This window comes from Orcinus orca, chromosome 6, assembly GCF_937001465.1.
Source record: "Orcinus orca chromosome 6, mOrcOrc1.1, whole genome shotgun sequence".
Taxonomy (NCBI): domain Eukaryota; kingdom Metazoa; phylum Chordata; class Mammalia; order Artiodactyla; family Delphinidae; genus Orcinus; species Orcinus orca.
Window position 1 is genome coordinate 68,206,136 of NC_064564.1, and position 21,222 is coordinate 68,227,357.

Consider the following 21,222-nt stretch of genomic DNA (forward strand, 5'->3'; position numbering starts at 1 on the left):
TCAAAAGCACCAACCTCCGTCAGGTTAAGGAGGAGAAAAGAAAGAAAGAAAGAAAAGGGACAACCTTGCAAAACTCTCCCAAAAGTTATATAAACAAAGGAGGGGGGAAGCCCAGTATGGGCTTTGCACCCATGTGCTACTAAAGTTACATAACACCCGCTGCAGACATTAAAGAAGAAATGGATTCGGCACAACAGCCCCACTTCCCTCGACTCCCCAGCCTGTCTCCTGCTCTTAAAAAATCTAAGCGCCTGGCAGGACCAAGTGGACGACTCTGAATATTTATTTTATTGTTGGAGTAAATACTGCGAGAGTTGGAGGCACGTTTAGGCCCGAAGTTTGCATGTGCAACGGCCCCAAGGCGCAGCGACTCCACTCCCCAGACCCGGAGAAGAACTGACAAGGGACAGCAGCCAGCAAGGCCTTCTTCTTCCCCTCGCGGTGCCTCCCGCTGGAAAGTTTTCCACGCGATCGATCGGAGGGTCGGGAGCCGGCTTCCCCCGCCTGCCTGACTTTACAGGCGCGGCGAGCCGGGAGACCGGAGGGGGCCGGCAGGGAAAGAGCTGGAAAGCTCTGCACAGGGCGGGCGGCGGCGGCGCAGTAATCCTTACCTGGGGGACACGGAACAAAAAGAGGCGCGGGGCTCGCCGAGCCTGCAGTGGCAGCGCGGCCGGCAGCCCAGAGCGGGTCTTCCCCGCCCGAGCCCTAGGCCGGCGCCAGAGTCCGCGGCCCGGCCCCGGCCGCCGCTGCCGCTTCCTCCCTCGCGCGCGTCATGTCACGGCGATCAAACATGTCTGTGTGCGCTTCGCTGCTGTGACTTCCTGATTCTCTGCCGCTCGCGCGCGCACACTCACACTCACAGTCAGCCACACGCACACGCCAACCCCCCACCCCACCCCAGCCCCCGCCACCAAATCTCGCCTTGTCCTCCCCCGGCTCCCGGGCAGGGCGCGGGCAGGACCGGCTGCCCGCGCCGCTGCTCGCGACGCACCGGCCCCGGCGCGCACTCACGCACTCACACTCCCGCGCAGCCACACTCGCGCTGGCCCCGAGGGCGCCGAGACGCGAGCTGCGGGAGCTCGCTGCCCCCTCCCACCCTCCCTCCCTACTTAGCCTCCCAGCCAAACTTTTTTTTTTCTGCCTGATCCACGTCCAACTTCCCTCCGCCCCCCCCCCACCTCCACCCCCCAGCAGTCCGGCCAGCCCCTTGCTCACCAGGATCCGCTGCAAACTGCAACCCGGATAAAAATAATAATGCAATCCAGGCGGCGGAGGCGGGGGCGAGCGCGCAGACACTGGCGGGAGGCGATTTCCCCGCGTGTACCGGAAACCGGCCGAGCGCCGGGACCCGGGAGCGGGTGTCCCCCGGAGCCCGCACCGCTGCGCCCCGCCCCGCGCGGTGCAACTGCGCCCAGGCTGCGAGGCCTCGGTGTGCGCCCGCAAACGGAGGGCGACTAGGGGCTGGCGCGCCGGACTGGTTATTTGGGGAAGTGCATCGCGACACCTTTGCAGATGGCATGGCCGTGTTTTGCAAAACAAACGGGGGAAGGGAAGACGGCTAGATGGAGGGGGGAAGCAGAGAAAGGAGTAAACCAGGTTGGGATGGGAATAAAGCAAACTCGAAAGCAAGGAGTGAGAAGGAAGAGGTGCGTGTCATCGTTGGGGGGAGGCTCTCTCCCGGTCACCCCGCCTCCCGCCCTCGCCAGCCTCCCCATTCCTCCCCCCCACCCCCCGCAGCCCTTCCCCTTCTCCGGCGAACGCCACGGCCGCTGCCCGGGTGCGCGCGGGTCCTGTTTGTGACAGTCAGGCAGAGAGGATTATCCGGATCATGGCCTCCCCGGCCCGCAGCCACGGTGGCTCCCCTAGCACCCGGATGATAGCGGGCGACCCACGCCCGCGGTTTCCGCATCTCGAGCTAGGGGAAGACGCAAAGCAAAAGAAAACAAACCCGGGAAGGGGGAGGGCAGGGTAACTGAGCCCGGCAGGCACCTCCGACCTCCTTCTTCGGGACCTCCTCCCTCCCTCCCAGCAGTGCGGTCCGGGCCGGACACCCCGAACTTCAACACCCGAGCCCGCGCGGCCGCCAGGTACCAGGGGCAGGGACGTCCGCAGTGCCCCGGGCGCAGCAGCCCCCTGCCCACCCGGAGCCCTTTGCCTAAAGGCCTGCCTACCGGTCAGCGCCCCCATCCCCGCCCGAGGGAACGCGCGAAGTGGAGGTGACACCTCCGACGCCGCACGCACCGGCCCCGTGGCGTCGGCTGCCGCCGCTTCGGCGCGCCAGCTTCGGCTTCTCCCGCCGCGATCCGCTTGCGTCTCCGCAGCCGGAGCCCTTTAAACAAGTCCCAGGGAAGCGGGTGGCAGCCGCGTTCGTTGGCGCCCCGCCGCCAGCCCGGGCTCCTCGCCCTCCTCTCCCGCTCGCCTTCCAACTCTTCCGGGGAAGACTGCTCTGGAAGAACTGTCGCGTTTCCATCCTCCTTCCCGGTCCTCCTGCCAACCCCCCGCCACCCTAGCTTTTATGGGAATGGGGGGATTGCAACCTTGCCGAGTGTGTGTGTGTTGCAACCTGGAGTTAGCAGCGCATCGCTGACTGCCTACCTAGGGTCAAGGCTGTGGTTTGTTGGGATGTTCCTCCCCTTGCCTCCTTGAAGTAGTCATTATTACTGTTATTATTAGAACAGCAAGGTTCGGCTGAAACTTTCCGGTTTCTCCCACCGCCTCGCGGGAGCTGCTGTTAGAGCATTCCACCTGAGGCCCGCAGGGAGGAGGCGGGCTTTTTTTGTTGTAGCGATTGGCCCGCCTGTTTGTTTTGGTCTCCGTGCATGCACAATAAATAATAATTAGGATAATAATGAATAATCCCCGGCGAAGGCGGCGCGGTGCCGGAGGGGTTTGTGCCGCGGCTGCAGCCCGGAGGCCGGAGGGAGGGGAAAGAGGAGAAAGCAGTTGTAAGTTATATTTACCTTGTTCTCGAGGAGTGTGCTGGCTGAATCTCTTCCCTCTGTGAGTCACCCGGAGTACAGAAACAGAGGGAGAGAGGACTAGATTATGAATATGACTTCATTGATGACAGCCATCCCCTCCTCTTCCTAAACTCCGGCTCCGCCCCGCGTCCCACCCTCACCGCCTCCACCGGCGCCGGAAGGCGCGCCGCAGTTGGCCCCGTGCGCCGCTCTTCCCTGCCCGCCTGGGCGCGGGTTGGCGGGACGCGCCTGTCACTCGCCCCGCTCAGCGACTCCCGAAGCTCGGAGGGGAGGAGGGGGCGGTGTGCAAGAATGTGGATCGAGACAGCTCTACTGTATGCGTGGATCCGTGTGTGTCTGCAAGGCGCCGAGTCTCTGGCCGTGTTTGTGCGTGGAACAGAGAAACTGCGCAAGGACGCAGAAAGCCCGGCGACCTGATGGAGTTGGGCGCCCGTTATCCCTTCCCGGCGGTCTTCCAGGGCCGCTGCTGGGCTCCTCTCGGGAGGCTGGGAAGCGGAGGAGGCAAAGCGAAAGGGAGGGCAGCCGTAGTAATAGCGCGTAGTAGTTTGGGGTTATGTGAAGAAGGTGCTGGAATTTAACTGCGCCTCCGCCTGCCAGAGCGAGCCTGCAGAGGGAAAGGGAGGGGACGAGGGGAGGGCTCCGAGTGGCACCAAAGCTGTTTGTGGCACAGCGTTGACCATGAGAAAAAACAGGCATCGACGTGCTGCCCGAAACTTTTTCTCCCCTACCCTGCCCCACCCCCCAAGGCTGTAATTATAAATCTCTCTTTCTCCCCCCCCGTAAAAAGGAAGGCGGGCACAAAGAACATTCCTGCCAAATCTGTCTCTTTTCTAAAGAACTGCAAGCTTCCAAATGCCAATGAGGGAAAAACAGCCGGGAGGCTGAACGCCTTATAAATAAATAAACCCGCCCTAACCCCTTGTGGATCAGACACAGCACTTTAACCTTACCTCACCTGTCATCTTCTTGTAAAATATATACCCAAAATAGGGGGAAACAACCTCGTGGGGGCGGGGAGGGAGGGTCAGGGGGCAGTTGAAGCATGGAATCTGCTTTTGATTTAAGAAGGGTAATAAATCTCTCTTTCTCTCCTGTCCGAAGTCTCTTCGCCTCCACCCCACATTTAAGACCAGTTAAGGCTGCAAACAGCCAACTGCTGGCACTTGGCGGTTTTGAGACCTCTTGTTCCCATTTTCCTTGAAATACAGTACTTCGGCTGGACGAATAGGTCAGTGTTTGCAGAGACAATTTTATTTTTAGTTTTACGAAGTGTGAAAGAATGTTAGGAGATTTTAAATCGGGGCCTATTATTTTAGCCTCACGTGAATGTAGGTGCTTGACTCTTAAAACTGTTCCTATATGGTAGTGTTATGAAAAGTATGATTTATCCCTTATTTTGTAATGTAATGGCTTAAATTAGTCATGCAAAGTGCACTGTGACTATTTGGTTGAGGAGTTTTCCCCCCTAGAGTAAAATCCTATTTTAACACCATTTTACTGTTGCAAAATTGCCTCTATTTGAGCAACTGGGTCTGAAATACAGTTCTAGGACGCTTAAAAAACTATGCAGTGGATACATTGAAGACAAGAAGCTGTGGAAAGAACACTGCTGCAACGTGCTGCATGTGGTCATTAAGTGGCAAGAATTGTTTATGTTGCTGGTCCACTGCTGGTGGAAGAAGAGTCTGCAAGGGCACCATTTCCAGGTGGCTGGGAGTGTCAAGGATCGTGCACCCTGCAGTTTTCTAAGGCTTTGCTACTTGCTTGTTAACCTGAGCTTCATAATTTTCTGTCTATCCCAAAGTGGACCAGTGTTCAACAACAAAAGATAACACATCTAAAAGAAGCAGAATATAGTATGCCCTGAAGAATCTATTGTAATAACTTGCTTTTCTGCCTGAGGATATGCCAGTATAACTATTAATTAGGTGAGAAATCTTAAACAAAATGAGTAATGTAGTAAAAAGTATAACTTCCAACTGCCTAATAAATTACAACTAATAATATAGCCAGATAACCTAGTCGTCTATAAAAGGGCTTTAACTAATGGTGACGCTTAATACATTAGGTAATATAAGGTTTTCATTTGGGTGAGGGGGGTTTAATCTGTTTCCCTGGCATGCCAACCTCACATGCCAATTTTCAGAAACGGATGACTTCATCTTTATTCCCTTGTGAATAAGTGCCCTTTATCCCTTTAAGATTCCACCTTCACCTGCCATGCCAAATTTCAAAGAGAGAACGATCATCTTAGTGAGACACTAGAGGCAGAGACTGGCCATTCCTCCTGGCATTTTGTCAGATGGAAAGTAAAGAAGAAAACACTCCCTTTGTTACATGTGTTTATTCTTCAGTTCATATAAAATTTTGATGCAGTACTTGGAGGGATTGCTATCCATGCATTATATGCACAACTGTGGGTATGGAAAAAGCAAATCCTTCACTGGGAGCAGAGATTAAATATAGATATGACATCTCCCTTTCCCTTCACATTGGTCTAAGAAAGCACCACCTTCTCCCTTCAGGTCTTTCCTCTAAAGAATCTTCTTGTTTGTAGCTTGCACCACAGCAAGTAGGAACTTTATAAAATAAAGCCTACGTTCAGGAGAAATGAAAAGGCAGCGCCATTCACTCAGTACAAAAAGAAGATTGTAGAACATATAGTGTGAGTTTCATCTCCGAAGGAAAGCAAAATTTAACAATAGCTATTAAGGAGGAAAATAAATGATAGGATTCTTTTGTTTTGCAGAAAATCACACAAAAGCAAATAGGGTTGGAGGCTAGAAGGACTCCAGGAAGCTGCACAGGATGCTAGGTTCACATGAAGCTTTTCCTTTTGGACTTTGATGAGTCATAATGTGTTCTCTGAACTTGCTTTTCTCTTTCTAGTTTGGCATTAAGGGAGAGAAGTCATTTTTTCAGGTCTGTATGGCCGTGTTCACTTGTTATGTAAGTCAGCTGTGGTTGACGTCTTGTATAGAGTAAATTTGGGGTTTGAAAATTGACATCTAGCTACAATACCCCCCCCGCCCCGATTCCATGCACAAAGCCAGGAGACTTCTAGTTTCACTCGGCAAACTGTTCGTGCTGGCTGAAATGTGGCCTAGCTTCAAACAGGAGCAAGTAAGACCATTTAAGGAAGGAGGACCTGATCTACGGTAATGGGGAATAAACTTTGACAAAGTGAATCAACCGACATTTAATTGAGTGAAGAGTTTAGAATTAGCAAGTCGATTTAGTACTGAAATAAACACTCCTCTCTCTCCTTTTTTCTAATCATCAGTCAATAAATTTAGTTTCTCCACAACCAGTCCTTCAAAACACCACCCCACTTCGCTTTGGAATCATCATTCTCTAGGTTAAAAGCCTCTGTCTATTCCCAATCCATTCTATGATAAATTTCAGACCTCTTAGCATATCAGCCAAGGCTGTGCATGGACAGCTCTCTGCCAGCCTTATCGATCGATCTGCCCCAAATGCTTGAGCTCAGGAAACCTGGTTTACCTGCTGGCTCCTAAAGGGCCATATTGGATACACTACTTCCCTCTCAATGAAATGCAAGTTCCCAACCCACATCCTCCAAAACTCAGTTTATAGCCCAGGTACCTTCCAGGGGTCCTTCTTGCCCTCTGTGCCCTCCCCAGGCAAAGGAAACCATTAGTCCTCCTCTGTTCCTTTAGCAACCGGTGTGTACCATAATAGCACTTGTTACTTTGATGCAATTATTTGTTTGGTATCCTCCACTAGTTGGTTAGTGCCTGGAGGGTGTAGAGCAAGTTCAGTTCATCTTTGAAACCTCAGCAATTAGCCAGATGCCTAGAACATTGTATGTTGTTTAAAAAATTTTTTTGTTGTTGAATGAAAGAATGAGAGATATATATTAAAATGATCTAACATCTAGAATTCAGCAGGTAATTAGCTAAGTTCTTGGCTATTGGTAATTATGCTACTGAACAAGATTACTAAGTGTTCAGAATCTTTATGTTATTTTTCTAAGCTGAAAAGGCTGATATGTTTTTGGTGCTTGTTTTGTTTTGTTTTTGGGGGTGAGGGGGTAGGTGGGAGGTAAGGAGAAGCTACTGCTCTTGCTATCATATAAAGAGCACGGAGAGGAGGTTTTGTTTGGTTTTAAAATTAGGCTAGGAATAACATGAGTACATACGTGGCACCTGTGAAATAGAGTAGTAATAATCGTAATAGCAGCTCCCTTTTATTTCTCCTTAAATCATACGCTAGTATCTGCTGGTGTAGATACTTTTACATATGCCATTTAATCCATTTAAACCTATGAGATATATGGTATTATCCCTATTTTACAGATGAAGAAACTGAGAGGCAGTAAGTAATTTGCCTAAGGCAGGCCTCTCCCAAGTGGAGTGAGCAAGGCAATTCATTGTGATTTGGGAAGAACGTTAGAAATTTTATTTCTTTTTCCTTTAATGATTTCTTTTAATGATCTTTTTCCTTTAATGATTAAAAAAATGTAATGACCAAAAAAGAAAAAAAGAGCTTTGTAAATGTTTATTATACTCATTTACCCTAGCACCTTTACATGGTCCCAAGTAAACTGGTCACACACCAAATACTGTATCTGAGGATACTTAACAGAAGAGAAGGGCCACAGGCAGGGGGTGACGGTGGCGCCCCCCTCTGGTTCTTTCGCTTTCAAGGCCTTGACATTGCCTGAAGTTTACAGTTTCCACAGATTATGTTATTTGGTTTTAACCAGTCAACCCTCATATTCGAAAAACAAGTGGCTTTAAAAGATTCCTTCAAAGAGGGCTTCCCTGGTGGCGCAGTGGTTGAGAGTCCGCCTGCTGATGCAGGGGACACGAGTTCGTGCCCCGGTCCGGGAAGATCCCACATGCTGCACAGCGGCTGGGCCCTTGAGCCATGGCCGCCGAGCCTGCGTGTCCGGAGCCTGTGCTCCGCAACGGGAGAGGCCACAACAGTGAGAGGCCCGCGTACCGCAAAAACAAAAAGATTCCTTCAAAGAAATTGAAGACTGAGATAAATCCGATAATGCAAGGATCAAATCAGAATCAAATCTGCCACTTTAACCTCTAAGAGTTCTTTGCCAGCCACACTGACAAGTGAAAACGGTGACGGTCTAGGTAGATCTGACAAGAAATAGGTCAAAACATTCACAGTTATACAAGAGTACTTGAAATTTAGATATATGTTAGCCATCAATAATGATGAATTCTGACCTAAGCATGTATTTTGCCTTGAGATATTAGCTAGTGACTCTATGACAGAATCATGATTAGCAAGATATTTAAATTTTTTCTATCATTTCACTCTCATTCTGTTATAGCTTCTATTTTGTGTTTTTTAATGCACTTGATATATTAATACCGAACACGTGTATCATGAATAAATATACGTAACTCATGCTCCATCTATTTTTTCCCGCCCCCCCCCCCCCTTTTTTTTTTTTTTTTTTTTTTGCGGTATGCAGGCCTCTCTGCTGTGGCCTCTCGCGTTGCAGAGCACAGGCTCCGGACGTGCAGGCTCAGCGGCCATGGCTCACGGGCCCAGCCGCTCCGCGGCATGTGGGATCTTCCCGAACCAGGGCACGAACCTGTGTCCCCTGCATCGGCAGGCGGACTCTCAACCACTGCGCCACCAGGGAACCCCCCCCCCCTTTTTTAACTGCAAGAAGAATGTGATCAGACAACTTGGAGATGACTAAATGATGAAGTCAGAATTTTTAACCCAACTTGATAAAAGTCCAGACTTAGACTGATCTACATTGCTCATGTAAAAACTGCCCAATAATTTGTCATAAATGCAAAGTTCTAACCCATTATGGGGCAGGAGGAGGGTGGAATATAAATGATCTTCAGAGCATTTGAGAATCCCTTGAAAACTGTGTTCGAAATTTCGTGCTCATGCTAATGTGCACTTTCTACAGAGAGAGTCCATACATTTCATCAGGTTCTCAAAGGGATTTTTCTCAAAGGAGGTAAGAATTACTGATACAGAGGCGTCAGCAGCATCAATGACCTAGAATACTTTTCTGGTAAGAAATTAATCTTTCTCATAATTTTTATAAAACTAAGTGTGTACATTTCATATGTCCAAACATGTCTGTCCTTAAAAACACTTTATAGAACTCAATATTTCTCTACATAATTCAAATGCATCCTAACTGCCCAAAGGCAGGATAATTTCATTCTGAAGGATTTTCTCAATAATACTCCATTATATATTGTTGACTGGACAAGAAAGGATTTTATAAATGTTGTCATCAACATGTCTTTGAGGCTTTGACACATCTCTGGGCAGTTTGTACATTAGGAATCAGAACATGAAACCATGGTCTAAAATTTTGTTATTGTCATAAATTGTTCAAATATTTTAACTTTTGTTTGGCAGGCCATTGTCCTTACTTCCCTTTGATGGGTACTGTGTTTCTCTGAGTGATAATGTGCTTCTGTACCATTGTGACACTGTATCTCATCTCCAAGCCCCTCAACTAAATGCCACGGTAGCAGAATATGCCGTATCCATCTCACATGCTGTTTTATTAGATTTTATTGCAGCCTTTTACTTTTAGACCACCTTCAGCTGCTACAGGCCTTATCTCTTCAGTTACCATCCACTGCCTTTTATTTCTGTGCAACCGTTTTCCAGCGTGACCTGCATTACGTCACCCACCAGATTCTTACTTCAAGTTCAGTACACAAAAGCGCAACCTTCTGTTTTCTTATTTCAGTCACTTTCCTATATTTGAAGTTCTATATAATTCAAGACAGGAGTAGAAAATAAGCCAGGAACATATAAAAACAGAAATAACCACTAAAATTACCTTAGATGACTCTTTAAAGAATTTGAGATAAATAATCTGCTTTGAGGGGGGAAAAAAATTGATCTCTCCACAGGTAGGGATAAAATAGATCCCACAACAATATGGCTTTCTTTTAGTTTTCAATGATATTACCAGCCAGAAAGTGATGAATATATAAAACAAGTATAAAAAGTTTAGTGAAAGGGTTGTAAGCATCTGGATTTTGCATGGGGCAAGGTTTAATGCTGGGCAGGAAGCTTTTATCTTCCCTTCAGATAAACTCAGATGAACAGTCAGTGACTTCAATGAGGGTTGGACATAAAGGGAACACTCACATTTGGTCTGGGGTCGTGCATATTCATTTGCTTATCTTATCAGAGACATTGTGATGTCTGCTGGAATTTTACTATTTTGAAGACTATTAGTGGCCTTTTGGTAATAGACTTTCCTTAAATATGGGAGAAAATAAGGGATTTGCTGATAAAAAACATCATAACATACAACATTTTTTGTCTGTTTAATACTTAGGACTTAGGGTTTGGGGATACGTCTGACTGTTAAAGAAGCTGACACTTCACACTTTTCCTATATTTTGTCGAACTACTTAAAAAATATATCTACCTATCAGGGGCTTTTGCCTTTTAAGTGACACCTCATTTTATGCTGTGATTTATTTACTGACAATAATGACTGTAACCACCACTACCTGATATTCTGCAGGTCCACAGCCCCTATCAATGCTGATTATTTTCCTAAGAACTTGAGACCAAAAGGCTGAGCTATTATTTCTAATACTAACATAATAATTACTCATCAACTGAGGAAAATAAATAGTGAGAACATAATTTAATGATCTAGGTAATCATTAATAATTAACCATTATTTAATATTAATTAATCAATTCATTAATGTTAATCATTCGATAAATAATGACTAATCTTTCAAACAGCCTACAAACACTAATATCACTGGTCACATGAGCTGTCACAAACTATATACCAATGTCTGACTTGGAATGCTAACACTATAACTTCTTAGAGTAGACCCTGGTTTAAAAAATACATACCAATCTCAGAACCTCTGTTTCCATGCACAAAGTAAGCATCATATACTAGAACACATGATTGAATGGCCTGCTCATGGCCACCCAGAAAGATTAGAATCTTGGTCTCCTCACTCCCAGTCAGGATACCTTCTACTATACTACACTGTTTCCCTTTTTAAAAGAAAAGAAAAGTCTCCTAGTTCATGTTCTTCACATCAGTAATAGCCATCAAAACCCAACTGTAGAAATAAACCCGGCACTAGCCGGCATGTTGTCAAATTTATTTTCCTAGACTGTGGCTTTCCAACTGTTTTAACAACTACTCTCAGTGTGAAATGTATTATATATCATGACCCAATATACACATACTTAGGTACATAATGAATTGTATCAGTCAGGGTCCAACTAGGAAAACTGAGGAATTTAATTCAGGAAATTGGTACACAGGTAATGGAAGAGCTGAGAAGTCAAATTTCATTATTTGTGAATTGAGAGTAGCAACAGTAAGAAGTCACTATTACCCCTAAACTGGGGGAGACAAGGGATGAGGCAGAATTAACAGAGCCCAGAGACCAGGGTGTTCTTATAAAATCTGAAACCATCATGGCTCTCAGTTAGGGCCCTGGTGAAGAGACAGCTGTTGCTAGAGATGTAGACAGAAGCATCTATGGCTCACAAAACAGTGTCAAGTGTTGACCGCTCCCCAAAATTTCTATTCCGTATCTCCAGCTGCCCCAAAGCCATCGGAGTGGTTTCCCTTTCTCTTACTAAGTCTAAAGCATAAGTCATCATTTCATCTAAAATTACTATCTCCTTCAAGCACCTCTTTTTCTTTCAATTTTTTAAATTTAGTGCAGCTTTTGTAATGACAAACTATGATCACATTAGCAAAAATTTGATTAAAGAAAACAAAAAACCCATAATTCCACCAGCTGGACCCAATCTCTTAGAATTAAGTTGCCATTCTTCCTAGTCTTTCCTAGTGTATATGTTTTTGTACCCTTGTAATCACAGTCTGTAATTCTAGTAGTATCTTGCTTACAATTCGAATTACTCCATAGGATTTTTCTTGTTGAAAAAGCTTTCGTAATAGATTATTGTTTTACTGTTATCTCTGTTTCCAGTAATTTTCTCCACCAGTTCATTCTACACACCTGGCTAACTTTAATCTTATTCATGGCACTACTTTACCCATCTTTTGTATGCTTAAGAACCTTGGGTGATTCCTCATTGTTCAAAAGACGAAGTCCAGGCTCCTTAGTCAAGCTCAAAGGCCCTTCCTTAAACAGGGAATCCATGTTTAAGGATTAATCCATCCTTTCCAGCCTCATCATCTATTATAGAACCTTTCCTTAGGCCAAATGGTACCACTCATTATTGCACACGGAAATATAATTTTCCCAGTGCCTTCCTTCAAACTATTCTTCCTGCCTATAATACCCATGTTCCCTTTGACGCTTCCTTTAGCCCAGGTGCTATTTCCTCCCCCCAAAAGTGTTCTCCAGCTGACCCACCCACTGTGGTTACTCTCTTCTCTCTTTTTAACAATTTGTACTTGTTACTTGAGCCACCTGTTGGACAAGCTCTAGGACCATATCTTCTACCTCTCTGTGTCCTCAGAGCTCAGCACAAAGGGCATACTCAATAAATATTTATTAATGATGATGATGATACCCACTGTCAGCACATCTGTTCTGCTTTCTAACATAATGAGGAAAGCAGTACAGGAGGATTAGTGAGAAAATTCACTGTGGTCCTCCTTAAATGCTGCCAAAAGTCCTAAGAGATTTACAAACATTCTACTCCAATTGCAAAGACATAAACTTTGGAAGGAAGAAAGGAGGGAGGGAGGAAGGATGGGAGGGGATAATCAGGACTATTTTGCATTTTCACATAATCTGTTTCATTTATGATACAGCCGAGATAAATATGAAACATTCTTAGATTGTAACATCTCTATTAGAAAATGTCTTGAGACTCAAGACAGCTTAAACAGTGGATCATAGAAGATTCCAAATTAGAGCCCTAGGCTTTGTAAATCCAACCAATGCATTTTAGTCATATCATAAGCAGTTTGGTACGATGGTTAAAGTTTGGGCTCCCAAGTGGTGCAACTACTAGTTGCATGACCATGGAAAATTTACCTTTTTTTGGGCCCAGTTTTCCCAGCTGTGAAAGAAGGACTATAGCAGTAGTACTCTAGAAAATGTTTAAAAACTCACTCTCCCCTCAAAAGCCCTGATTTGTAATATATGTCGATTTCCAAGGTGTAAATATTCCCACAGTGGATGATTCCAAGCTGCTAATAGGCTCACAAGGTTCCTGAAACTTCAACAATGGACTCTTTCAGGGTACCTTCCTTACAGGGTTGTTGTGAAGATTATGAGTTAATACATAAAAGCACTTAAAAATGGCCCTGGTATATCATATGCTTAGTTTGAGGAATATTAGCTTTTTTTTTAATATTAGCTATTTTTGTCATACCATTTTAGTTTGCCTTCTTCCATGGAAATGGAGGATAGAAATAGCAAGTACTATTGAAAAAGGCAGTTGCCGTGATTTTAGTTCATTTCATCCTCTTCCTAATCACATGTTTTATGTTCGCTACTGCCAAGCAGCCCCATTGACTTATTTGAATTTCTTTCCTTTTCCTTAATTCATCTTTTTTTTTGGAGCATTCTAAGAATCAGAGGACTGGCTAAAAGCCACATACCAGGAAAGAAAAGTGCTATAAAAAGTAAGGATAATCCCAGCTGAATAATTTCCCCTGAATAATAATCATTTTAAGAAAGGCTTAAGTAACTACTCAAACAACTAGATATGAAAGTTTATTCAGATACAATTACTTATTGCCCACTTTTGGGGGGGATATGAATTGTACTTCACCTAGCCTCTTTTCAAAATAATTTTATTCCCTGGTGTTCTTCCTGACACAAAAGAGATAAGAATTTTTTATTAAAAAGAATCCCAAAATATATGACTCTGAACGGTAAGACTTTCTGCTTTTTTATTTCTATCAGTACTCCCATGACTTCTACTTATAAAATATCTGCTTACAAATATTGTAATTTTCAGGATGTTTCATCAGAACTACTACTCAGGCAATAAACATTTGCTACATAGAAAACAGGGTGTTTTTCCATCTTTAAACCAAAAATTGACTAGCCAACTACTCAGTTCCTCAGCTGGAACCCCCAGGTCCCAGCATTTTTCCCTAGAATGTTCTCCTTTCTTGCTCAGCTGTTCTGTCACTCCTCAATTTTTTTTTTTTTTTTGGCTGTGCCATGCGGGATCTTAGTTCCCTGACCAGGGATCGAACCCATGTCCCTTGCAGTGGAAGCACAGAGTCCTTACCACTGGACCACCAGGGAAATCCCTGTCACCCGTCTCTTTTACAAATTCTGAATTCTTCATTTTCTTCTCCCACTCAGGAAATGGTTTCTAATTTTACTTTTGCAAATTTTATTCCCTTCTCAGTTATTTTCTCCGTCGTTCCTTTCCTCCTGTTGTTATTATTTTGTTACTTCTTTCCTGAATGCCACACCTACAGTCATCTTCAACCGTTAGGGGAGTTTCAGATTATGAAGAGCCTCCTTTTGCTGTTGGAGGAACACAGGAGACCGTGAAACACTGAGGCTACAATCCCATGCGAATGGCTGCTTGAATTCACCCTATTTTGAGAAAATGGAAGTCTCTCCCAATCTTTTTCCTACCGTTTCTCCTCTTTCCCTGCCCTGGCTCTGGCAACCGCCCTTCTACTTTTGGTCGCTTTGAATGGGACTACTCGTATTAGGTGGAATCATACAATATTTGTCTTTGATGAATGGCTGATTTCACTTAGCATAATGTCCTCAAGATTCATCCAGGTTGAATCATTTAACAGGATTTCCTTCCTTTTCAAAGCTGAATGATATGCCATGGTATGTACATACCACATTTTGTTTATTTGTTCATCCATTGATGGACACTTGGGTTGCTTCTGCTTTTGGGCTTCCAAATAATTCTATGAAAATTGGTGTGCAAATATCTGTTCCAGTTCCTGATTTCAACTCTTCTGGATTAGCAGTGGAATTGCTGGATCATATGGTGATTCTAACTTTAATTTTTTTTAGGAACCACAATACTGTTTTCCATAACAGTATGCTTTTCTTTGTACACCATTTTACCTTCCCACTAGCAGTGCATAAGGATTCCAACTTCTCTACATCCTTCCTAGCACTTGTTAGTTTCTGGGGTTTTAATTTTTTGATAGTAGTCACCCTATCTTCATTAAAAGCATGTATGTTATTAAACAAAAAGCTAAGAATAATTTCTGTCATACACCACCTTGATCCCCTGTTCATAATTTTCAAAATCTCTTGAATTCCAGTTGTTGCTATTAATCTCATTTTTGCTCTAAAATATAGGACTTTGTTTCCAGGATGAGACCAGAGACTGCAGAATCTGCTTAAACTCTGCAGCATCCTTGTTAATAGGTCTCTCTTTCTCTCCACGTTTTCCACAGTGAAAGCTATCTTGCAGGACCTCCAAGCTTGGTAAATCCCTCTCTCCAGCATGAAGTCAGTAGCCCATTTCTCCCTGAACTACAGTTAACCTACTTATGGCTGACATTTCCGTTTCCTTCTTGGCAGCTTTATTAAGATGTAACGTACACTTAAGTGTAAAATTCAATGAGTTTTGACAAACCTCTACAGTATTGAAACCACCACAACAATCATAATATAGAACATTTTTAAGGGTTTCTATTTGACCTCTCTGCATTAATTAAACAAATAGAAAACTGGAGGGTGTATGAACAACCGTTAGCTCTATTGGTTACGAACAATACTACTCCCACATTCGTATCCTTACTTACAATCTTTGTCTCCTTTCTTACTATTGCTAAAAGATTCTTTAGTATACAAAAGGGAGATAGGAAAGCTGTGGAGAGAAGAGGAAAGGAGAGGACAAGAAAGGAGAGGAAACGGTATGTTTACTCTAAGTTGACATATTTCAATAAGCTTAATCCTAGACTATTAGCACATGATTACTGGGTTTTCTTCCACCTGTAGTAAATGGCTATATCTCTGTGATGTGAATAATTGTTTTCCATTGAATACTTTTGGCCCCTATTCTGTGTCTATGGGCTTGTAAGTTTCCTCCCTTCCTTCCTTCCTTCCTTCCTTCCCTCCCTCTTCCTTTCCTTTTGTTTCTTTTCAGAAATGCTACTCTCTGAAATGTAGTTACTTACTTCTTCCTTATCAGTAATCTATGTTGAAATTTCGTTTCTTAATGACTTTACATTTATATTGGTCCCATCACATTCACTGTTTTCTCCTGGAGTTTGATTTTGTGTTCAACAAACACATTGTTCAGCACTTATTCTGTGCAGGGTATTCATTTGTTCTTCTAGGAACTTCATTTCACATCCAACAAACTCTTTACTGAGCATTTACTGTGTACAGGGCAAGTTTTCATCTTCTATTTCTTTGGGTTCAACTACAAACTAAGTTTTTCCTTTTCCTATTATCTGGGATGGCTTTCCCTGTATTCAGTTCACAACTGTTTGTAGCATTTGTTAACATTTCCCCCTACACAAATAATGTTGCATTCTTTAATCCAGGCACTGCTTGGCATTTGTCAGATGTTTTTCCCCAGCTTTTCTAAAAGCATATTAATAGCCTTCATGCACTTGAAATTTTGCTTTAAGTATTTTATTTAGAGGTCCTTTAAGTTACCTTGGTATATATATTTAAAGACTTTTATTTTAAATCTGTCAGTCTAATTATAAATAAATTCCATCCTGGCACTCCTTAGTGAAGCTTAGATTTGGGACCCAACCCGAACACTAAAATAATGCCTTTAAGCAAAGTCCATTCTAATAATTGGGTCTGTAATATCTAGTTTCCCCTGAAATCCCAGCAGTTCTTTGCATCCAGTAGGTGAGGTGGTGGTCGATAATATTTGGAATTGTAGAATTTTAGAATGCAAAAGAACTGTAGGGAAATAAAGCACAGGGCTAAATTATTTTATGACTTTGAATTTGCCAGTGGTTTCTTAGATATGACATGAAAAGCACAAGAAACAAAACCAAGAAATAGACAAACTGAAACTCATCAAAACTTAAAACTTTGTACTTCAAAGGCACTATCAAGAAAGTAAAAAGACAGTTGAAGAATAGGAGAAAATACCTGCAAATCATATATCTGATAAGGTCTAGTATCCTGGATACATAAAGAACTCTTACAACCCAACAACAAAAAGACAAACAACCCAATCAAAGAACGGGCAAAGGCCTTGAATAGACATTGCTCCAAGGAAGATATATGTGACCAACAAGCACATGAAAAGATGTTCAACGTCATTAGCCATTAGGGAAATGCAAATCAAAGTCACACTGAGGTACCACTTCACACTGACCAGGATGGCTATAAGAGTAATTTAAATAATTTAGATAACAGAAAATAATAATATAAACACAATAATCAAAAACAAAACAGAAAATGAGGACGTGGAAAAATAATTGGAACCCTCATACGTTGCTGATAGGAATGTAGAATGGTGCAACCTCCGTGGAAAACCATTTGGTAGTTCTTCAATATGCTGAATATACAGTTATATGACCCAGCAATTATATTCCTAAGCATATACCCAAAAGAATTGAAAGCAGGTATTCAAATAGAAACTTGTGCGTGAAAGTTTGTAGCAGCACTATTCACAATAGTGAAAAGGTAGAAGCAATCCAAATGTCTATCAACAGATGAATGGATAAAGAAAATGTGATATATCTACACAATGGGGTATTATTCAGCCATAAAAATGAAGTACCGATACATGTTATCACATGGATAAACCTTGAGAACATATGCTAAGTGAAAGAGGCCAAACACAAAAGGCCACATACTATGTCATTCCATTTATTTGAACTGTCCAGTATAGGAAAATCTATAGAGACAGAAGGCAGATTCATGATTTCCAGGGGCTGGGGACAGGGGAGAGTGGGGAGTGACTGCTTAATGGATATGGGGTTTCCTTTGGGGGTGATGAAAATGTTCTGAAACTAGGTAGTGATGACTGCACAGCATTGCGAATGTAATAAATACCACTGAGTTATACACTTTAAAATGGTTAAAATGGTGCCTTCCACGTTATGTGAATTTTATCTCAATTCAGAAAAACTTATTGATGAATGTATTATTCGCTACCCATGTGTTAGGTGTAGTAGATGTAGGGTTGATTAAGATACGGCTTCACTTTCTGGCCTTTGAGGTCCTCAAGGGACTGTCAAGTAAAATAATACAGAACGAAGGTGTGGGCTCTAACACATACACAGGCTGCTAGGGGACCAGGTGATAACGGTGATACCAGTGGTAGGGCTTTCCACATGAAGGCAGAGAGCCTTGGAGGATTGCGTGATTGATTCAAAGTTTGTGAGTGTCCCCTTTGTGCCTGCTACTGTACTAGGCTGGGTGTTCAATGATGAACAGAGCCCATCCATCCCTCCTGGAACTTGCACTTGGGGCAAAGGCAGATAGAAATTATGAATTCCTGCAGACTGAGGTAGGTGCTACAAAGAAAGGGAAGAGTCTTCTAGGAAAGTGCAGAATAAAAACTTGACCTAGACCAGAGATGAGGGAAGGCCTCCTTCTGAAAGTAATCCTTAAGCTGGGATCTGTGGAATGAGTAGGAAAGGGGAGCAAGAGAGACTAGCACGGGGAGTTAGGTTAGGACTCTGTGCTTTCACTGCTGAGGGCCTGGGTTCAATCCCTGGTCGGGGAGCTAACATCCCACAAGTGGTGCGGCATGGCCAAAAAAGAGAGAGACAGAGAGAGACGAGCACGTGCAAAACCTGTGGCAATGGCAGGAGGAAACAAGACGTTAAAGGGCATCAAAGAAGGTAAGCTGCCTAAGTGGGAGTTGAGACTGGAGAGACAAACAGGGTCTGGGAGGGCTTCCTATACAGGCCCTGATAAAGATTATGTTCTTTATGCTAAGCGTCATAGGAAGGGGGCAGAGTGGGTATGGGGTATGGTTACCTCCATCCTGGCAGTCAAGAATGGACTGGAGGCGGGAAGAATAGCTGTGAAGTGGAGACTAGTTAGGAAGCTACTGTGGTTGTCCAGGGACTAGATGATGGTGCTTTCAGTTTGGAGACAGATACAGAAAAGTGGAGCTAGCCCTACAGAACGGGGGTGGAGTTAGGAAGGGAAAGGGGAAGACTGGCTCAGGCCCAGTGACACCATGCACTAAGGGGTGGAGGCACTAAAGCATGAAACAGAAGCTGTATGTGGTGTACGAGAGGAGGTCACTATGGCAGAGTCCATGGAAAGGTGTAGGTGCAAGGGGGTCTTTAAGTCTGCAGGAATCAGATCACCACGGCACTCACTGATGAGTCGTATCATGGTGGACACAGGAAACTGTGAAGCATTTAAGAAGGGCAACGTGACAACCAGATTCATGTTTACAAAGATCATTACAGAGATGCTAGAGAATGGATTTAGGGAGAATGAAAGGAAGATACTCTTGAGTATAAACAAGGAAATGGATTAGGAGACTGTTGCAACTGCTCAATGTGAGAGCTAATGAGAGCTACTCTCATGACACAGTGTCATGAGACTGGGAAATGGGATGGATGTGAGCCTGTTTCTGAGATCAGATCAATTGATAATCACAACAGTCATGACCCGTGGCACATACACAACCCCAGCGTCTTCTCCCATATGGTCTCACGGATGCTTGCCAGTTTAAGGTCTGTGGCATGAAACAAATGAAAAGATGCCACTGGAATGGAGTCTCTGACAACATTTTGCTTTCAAAATTTACCCCCCATTTTGATGTGATATTGTCACCCAACTAAACTGTAAGTTCTTTAAGAAGAGGGATCACAGGGCTTCCCTGGTGGCGCAGTGGTTGGGAGTCCGCCTGCCAATGCAGGGGACACGGGTTCGTGCCTCGGTCTGGGAGGATCCCACATGCCGCAGAGCGGCTGGGCCCGTGAGCCATGGCCGCTGAGCCTGCGCGTCCGGAGCCTGTGCTCCGCAACGGGAGAGGCCACAGCGGTGAGAGGCCCGCGTAACGCAAAAAAACCCCAAAAAACAAAACAAAAGAAGAGGGATCACAATCTTACCTGCTGTTTCATGTCCTTTTTGCTCTACTTGCCGCAAAGGGTCTTAATAAATAGTTGAATAAATGAGTACATGAATTAAAAAGGCTTATTTCTCAGCACACCTGCCACACTACTAACATTAAGAGAAAAAATACACACACATTAAGGAATTATGGAACTCTGAAGCCCTCACTGGTGAATGTGCTGATGTCCCAGCTACCTTATAAGAAAAAATGTTGTCCTTATTTTGCTCGTGCTGCATAAGAACATGTCATCTTTATCACCAAGGTGTGCTGGTCTTGATCAGTGTTCCACTGTCAAATGTGTCGTATGTGCATGGTGGGGTAGACTAGATGTGATTTATATGTCTGAAAAATACTACCCCAGGCTCAAAACACCTATGAAGAGACTATTACAGCACCATCCGAGTGACAGGGATGCAAAAAATTTCCTTGAACTTGTCATTCAAATTGTGTCAATTCCATCTCGAGTGTTTTGCAACAAAGTGAAGGATTTCCTTTTTTTCTCCCAGTGGACTTGGCTTGTCTGAAATGAATTCAATTCATCAGACCTCTTATCTTCAAGGACATAAGCAGATCCCACTGGGAGATCTGGTTCTGAGACACTTTGCTCAGAAAACTTTAGTCTCAGAAAACTTTAGTTAAGATGTAAGTCCCAAAAGGCAAGACTTTGAACATACTGGAGTTAGGGAGAAAGCAATTAGACTAGTAATTCAGAGCTTAGGACTTGCATTACCAGTGTTTAAAGCTTAATAAAGGCTTTAACAAAGAACAATTAGATAGGGGCTTCCCTGGTTGTGCCGTGGTTAGGAATCTGCCTGCCGATGCAGGGGGCAGGGGTTCAAGCCCTGGTCCAGGAAGATCCCACATGCCACAGAGCAACTAAGCCTGTGCGCCACAACTACCGAGCCTGCGCTCTAGAGCCCGCGAGCCACAACTACTGAAGCCCACATGCCACAACTACTGAAGCCCGCGCGCCTAGAGCCCATGCTCCGCAACAAGAGAAGCCACCACAACAAGAAGCCCACACACAGCAGCGAAGACCCAACGCAGCCAAAAATAAAATAAATAAATAAATTAATTAATTTAAAAAAAGAACAATTAAATAAAGTCTTAGAAGGAAATCAGAGAAAAATAAAAAAGTTCATTAGATATGTGAAGATTAAATAGCCTCTAAGCGTGTGTGTGTGTGTGTGTGTGTGCGTGTGTGTATTTATGTACACTTCTTAGCAGGTTTGGTCTTCTAATTATGACACAAAAATATAGAAGAAAGGTCGCACAATTTCTTTTAGAATTAG

At 44.0% G+C, this 21,222-nt stretch overlaps 1 protein-coding gene across 8 annotated transcripts in view; it reads right to left on the reverse strand.

Moving 5' to 3' along the window:
- Positions 1 to 3,097, reverse strand: part of SMARCA2 (SWI/SNF related, matrix associated, actin dependent regulator of chromatin, subfamily a, member 2) — a 172,854-nt gene extending 169,757 nt beyond the window's left edge. For 2 of the 8 annotated variants that reach the window (XM_049710873.1, XM_049710867.1), the window contains exon 1: positions 2,961 to 3,097. The gene's annotated coding sequence lies outside the window, so the exon portion shown is untranslated. Of the gene's footprint in view, positions 1 to 611; positions 772 to 1,215; positions 1,367 to 2,171; positions 2,188 to 2,241; positions 2,264 to 2,595; positions 2,612 to 2,960 lie in introns of those variants that run through there. The other 6 variants (XM_049710871.1, XM_049710869.1, XM_049710870.1 and 3 more) reach the window with 6 other exon arrangements.
- Between the last annotated feature and the right edge of the window lie 18,125 nt (positions 3,098 to 21,222).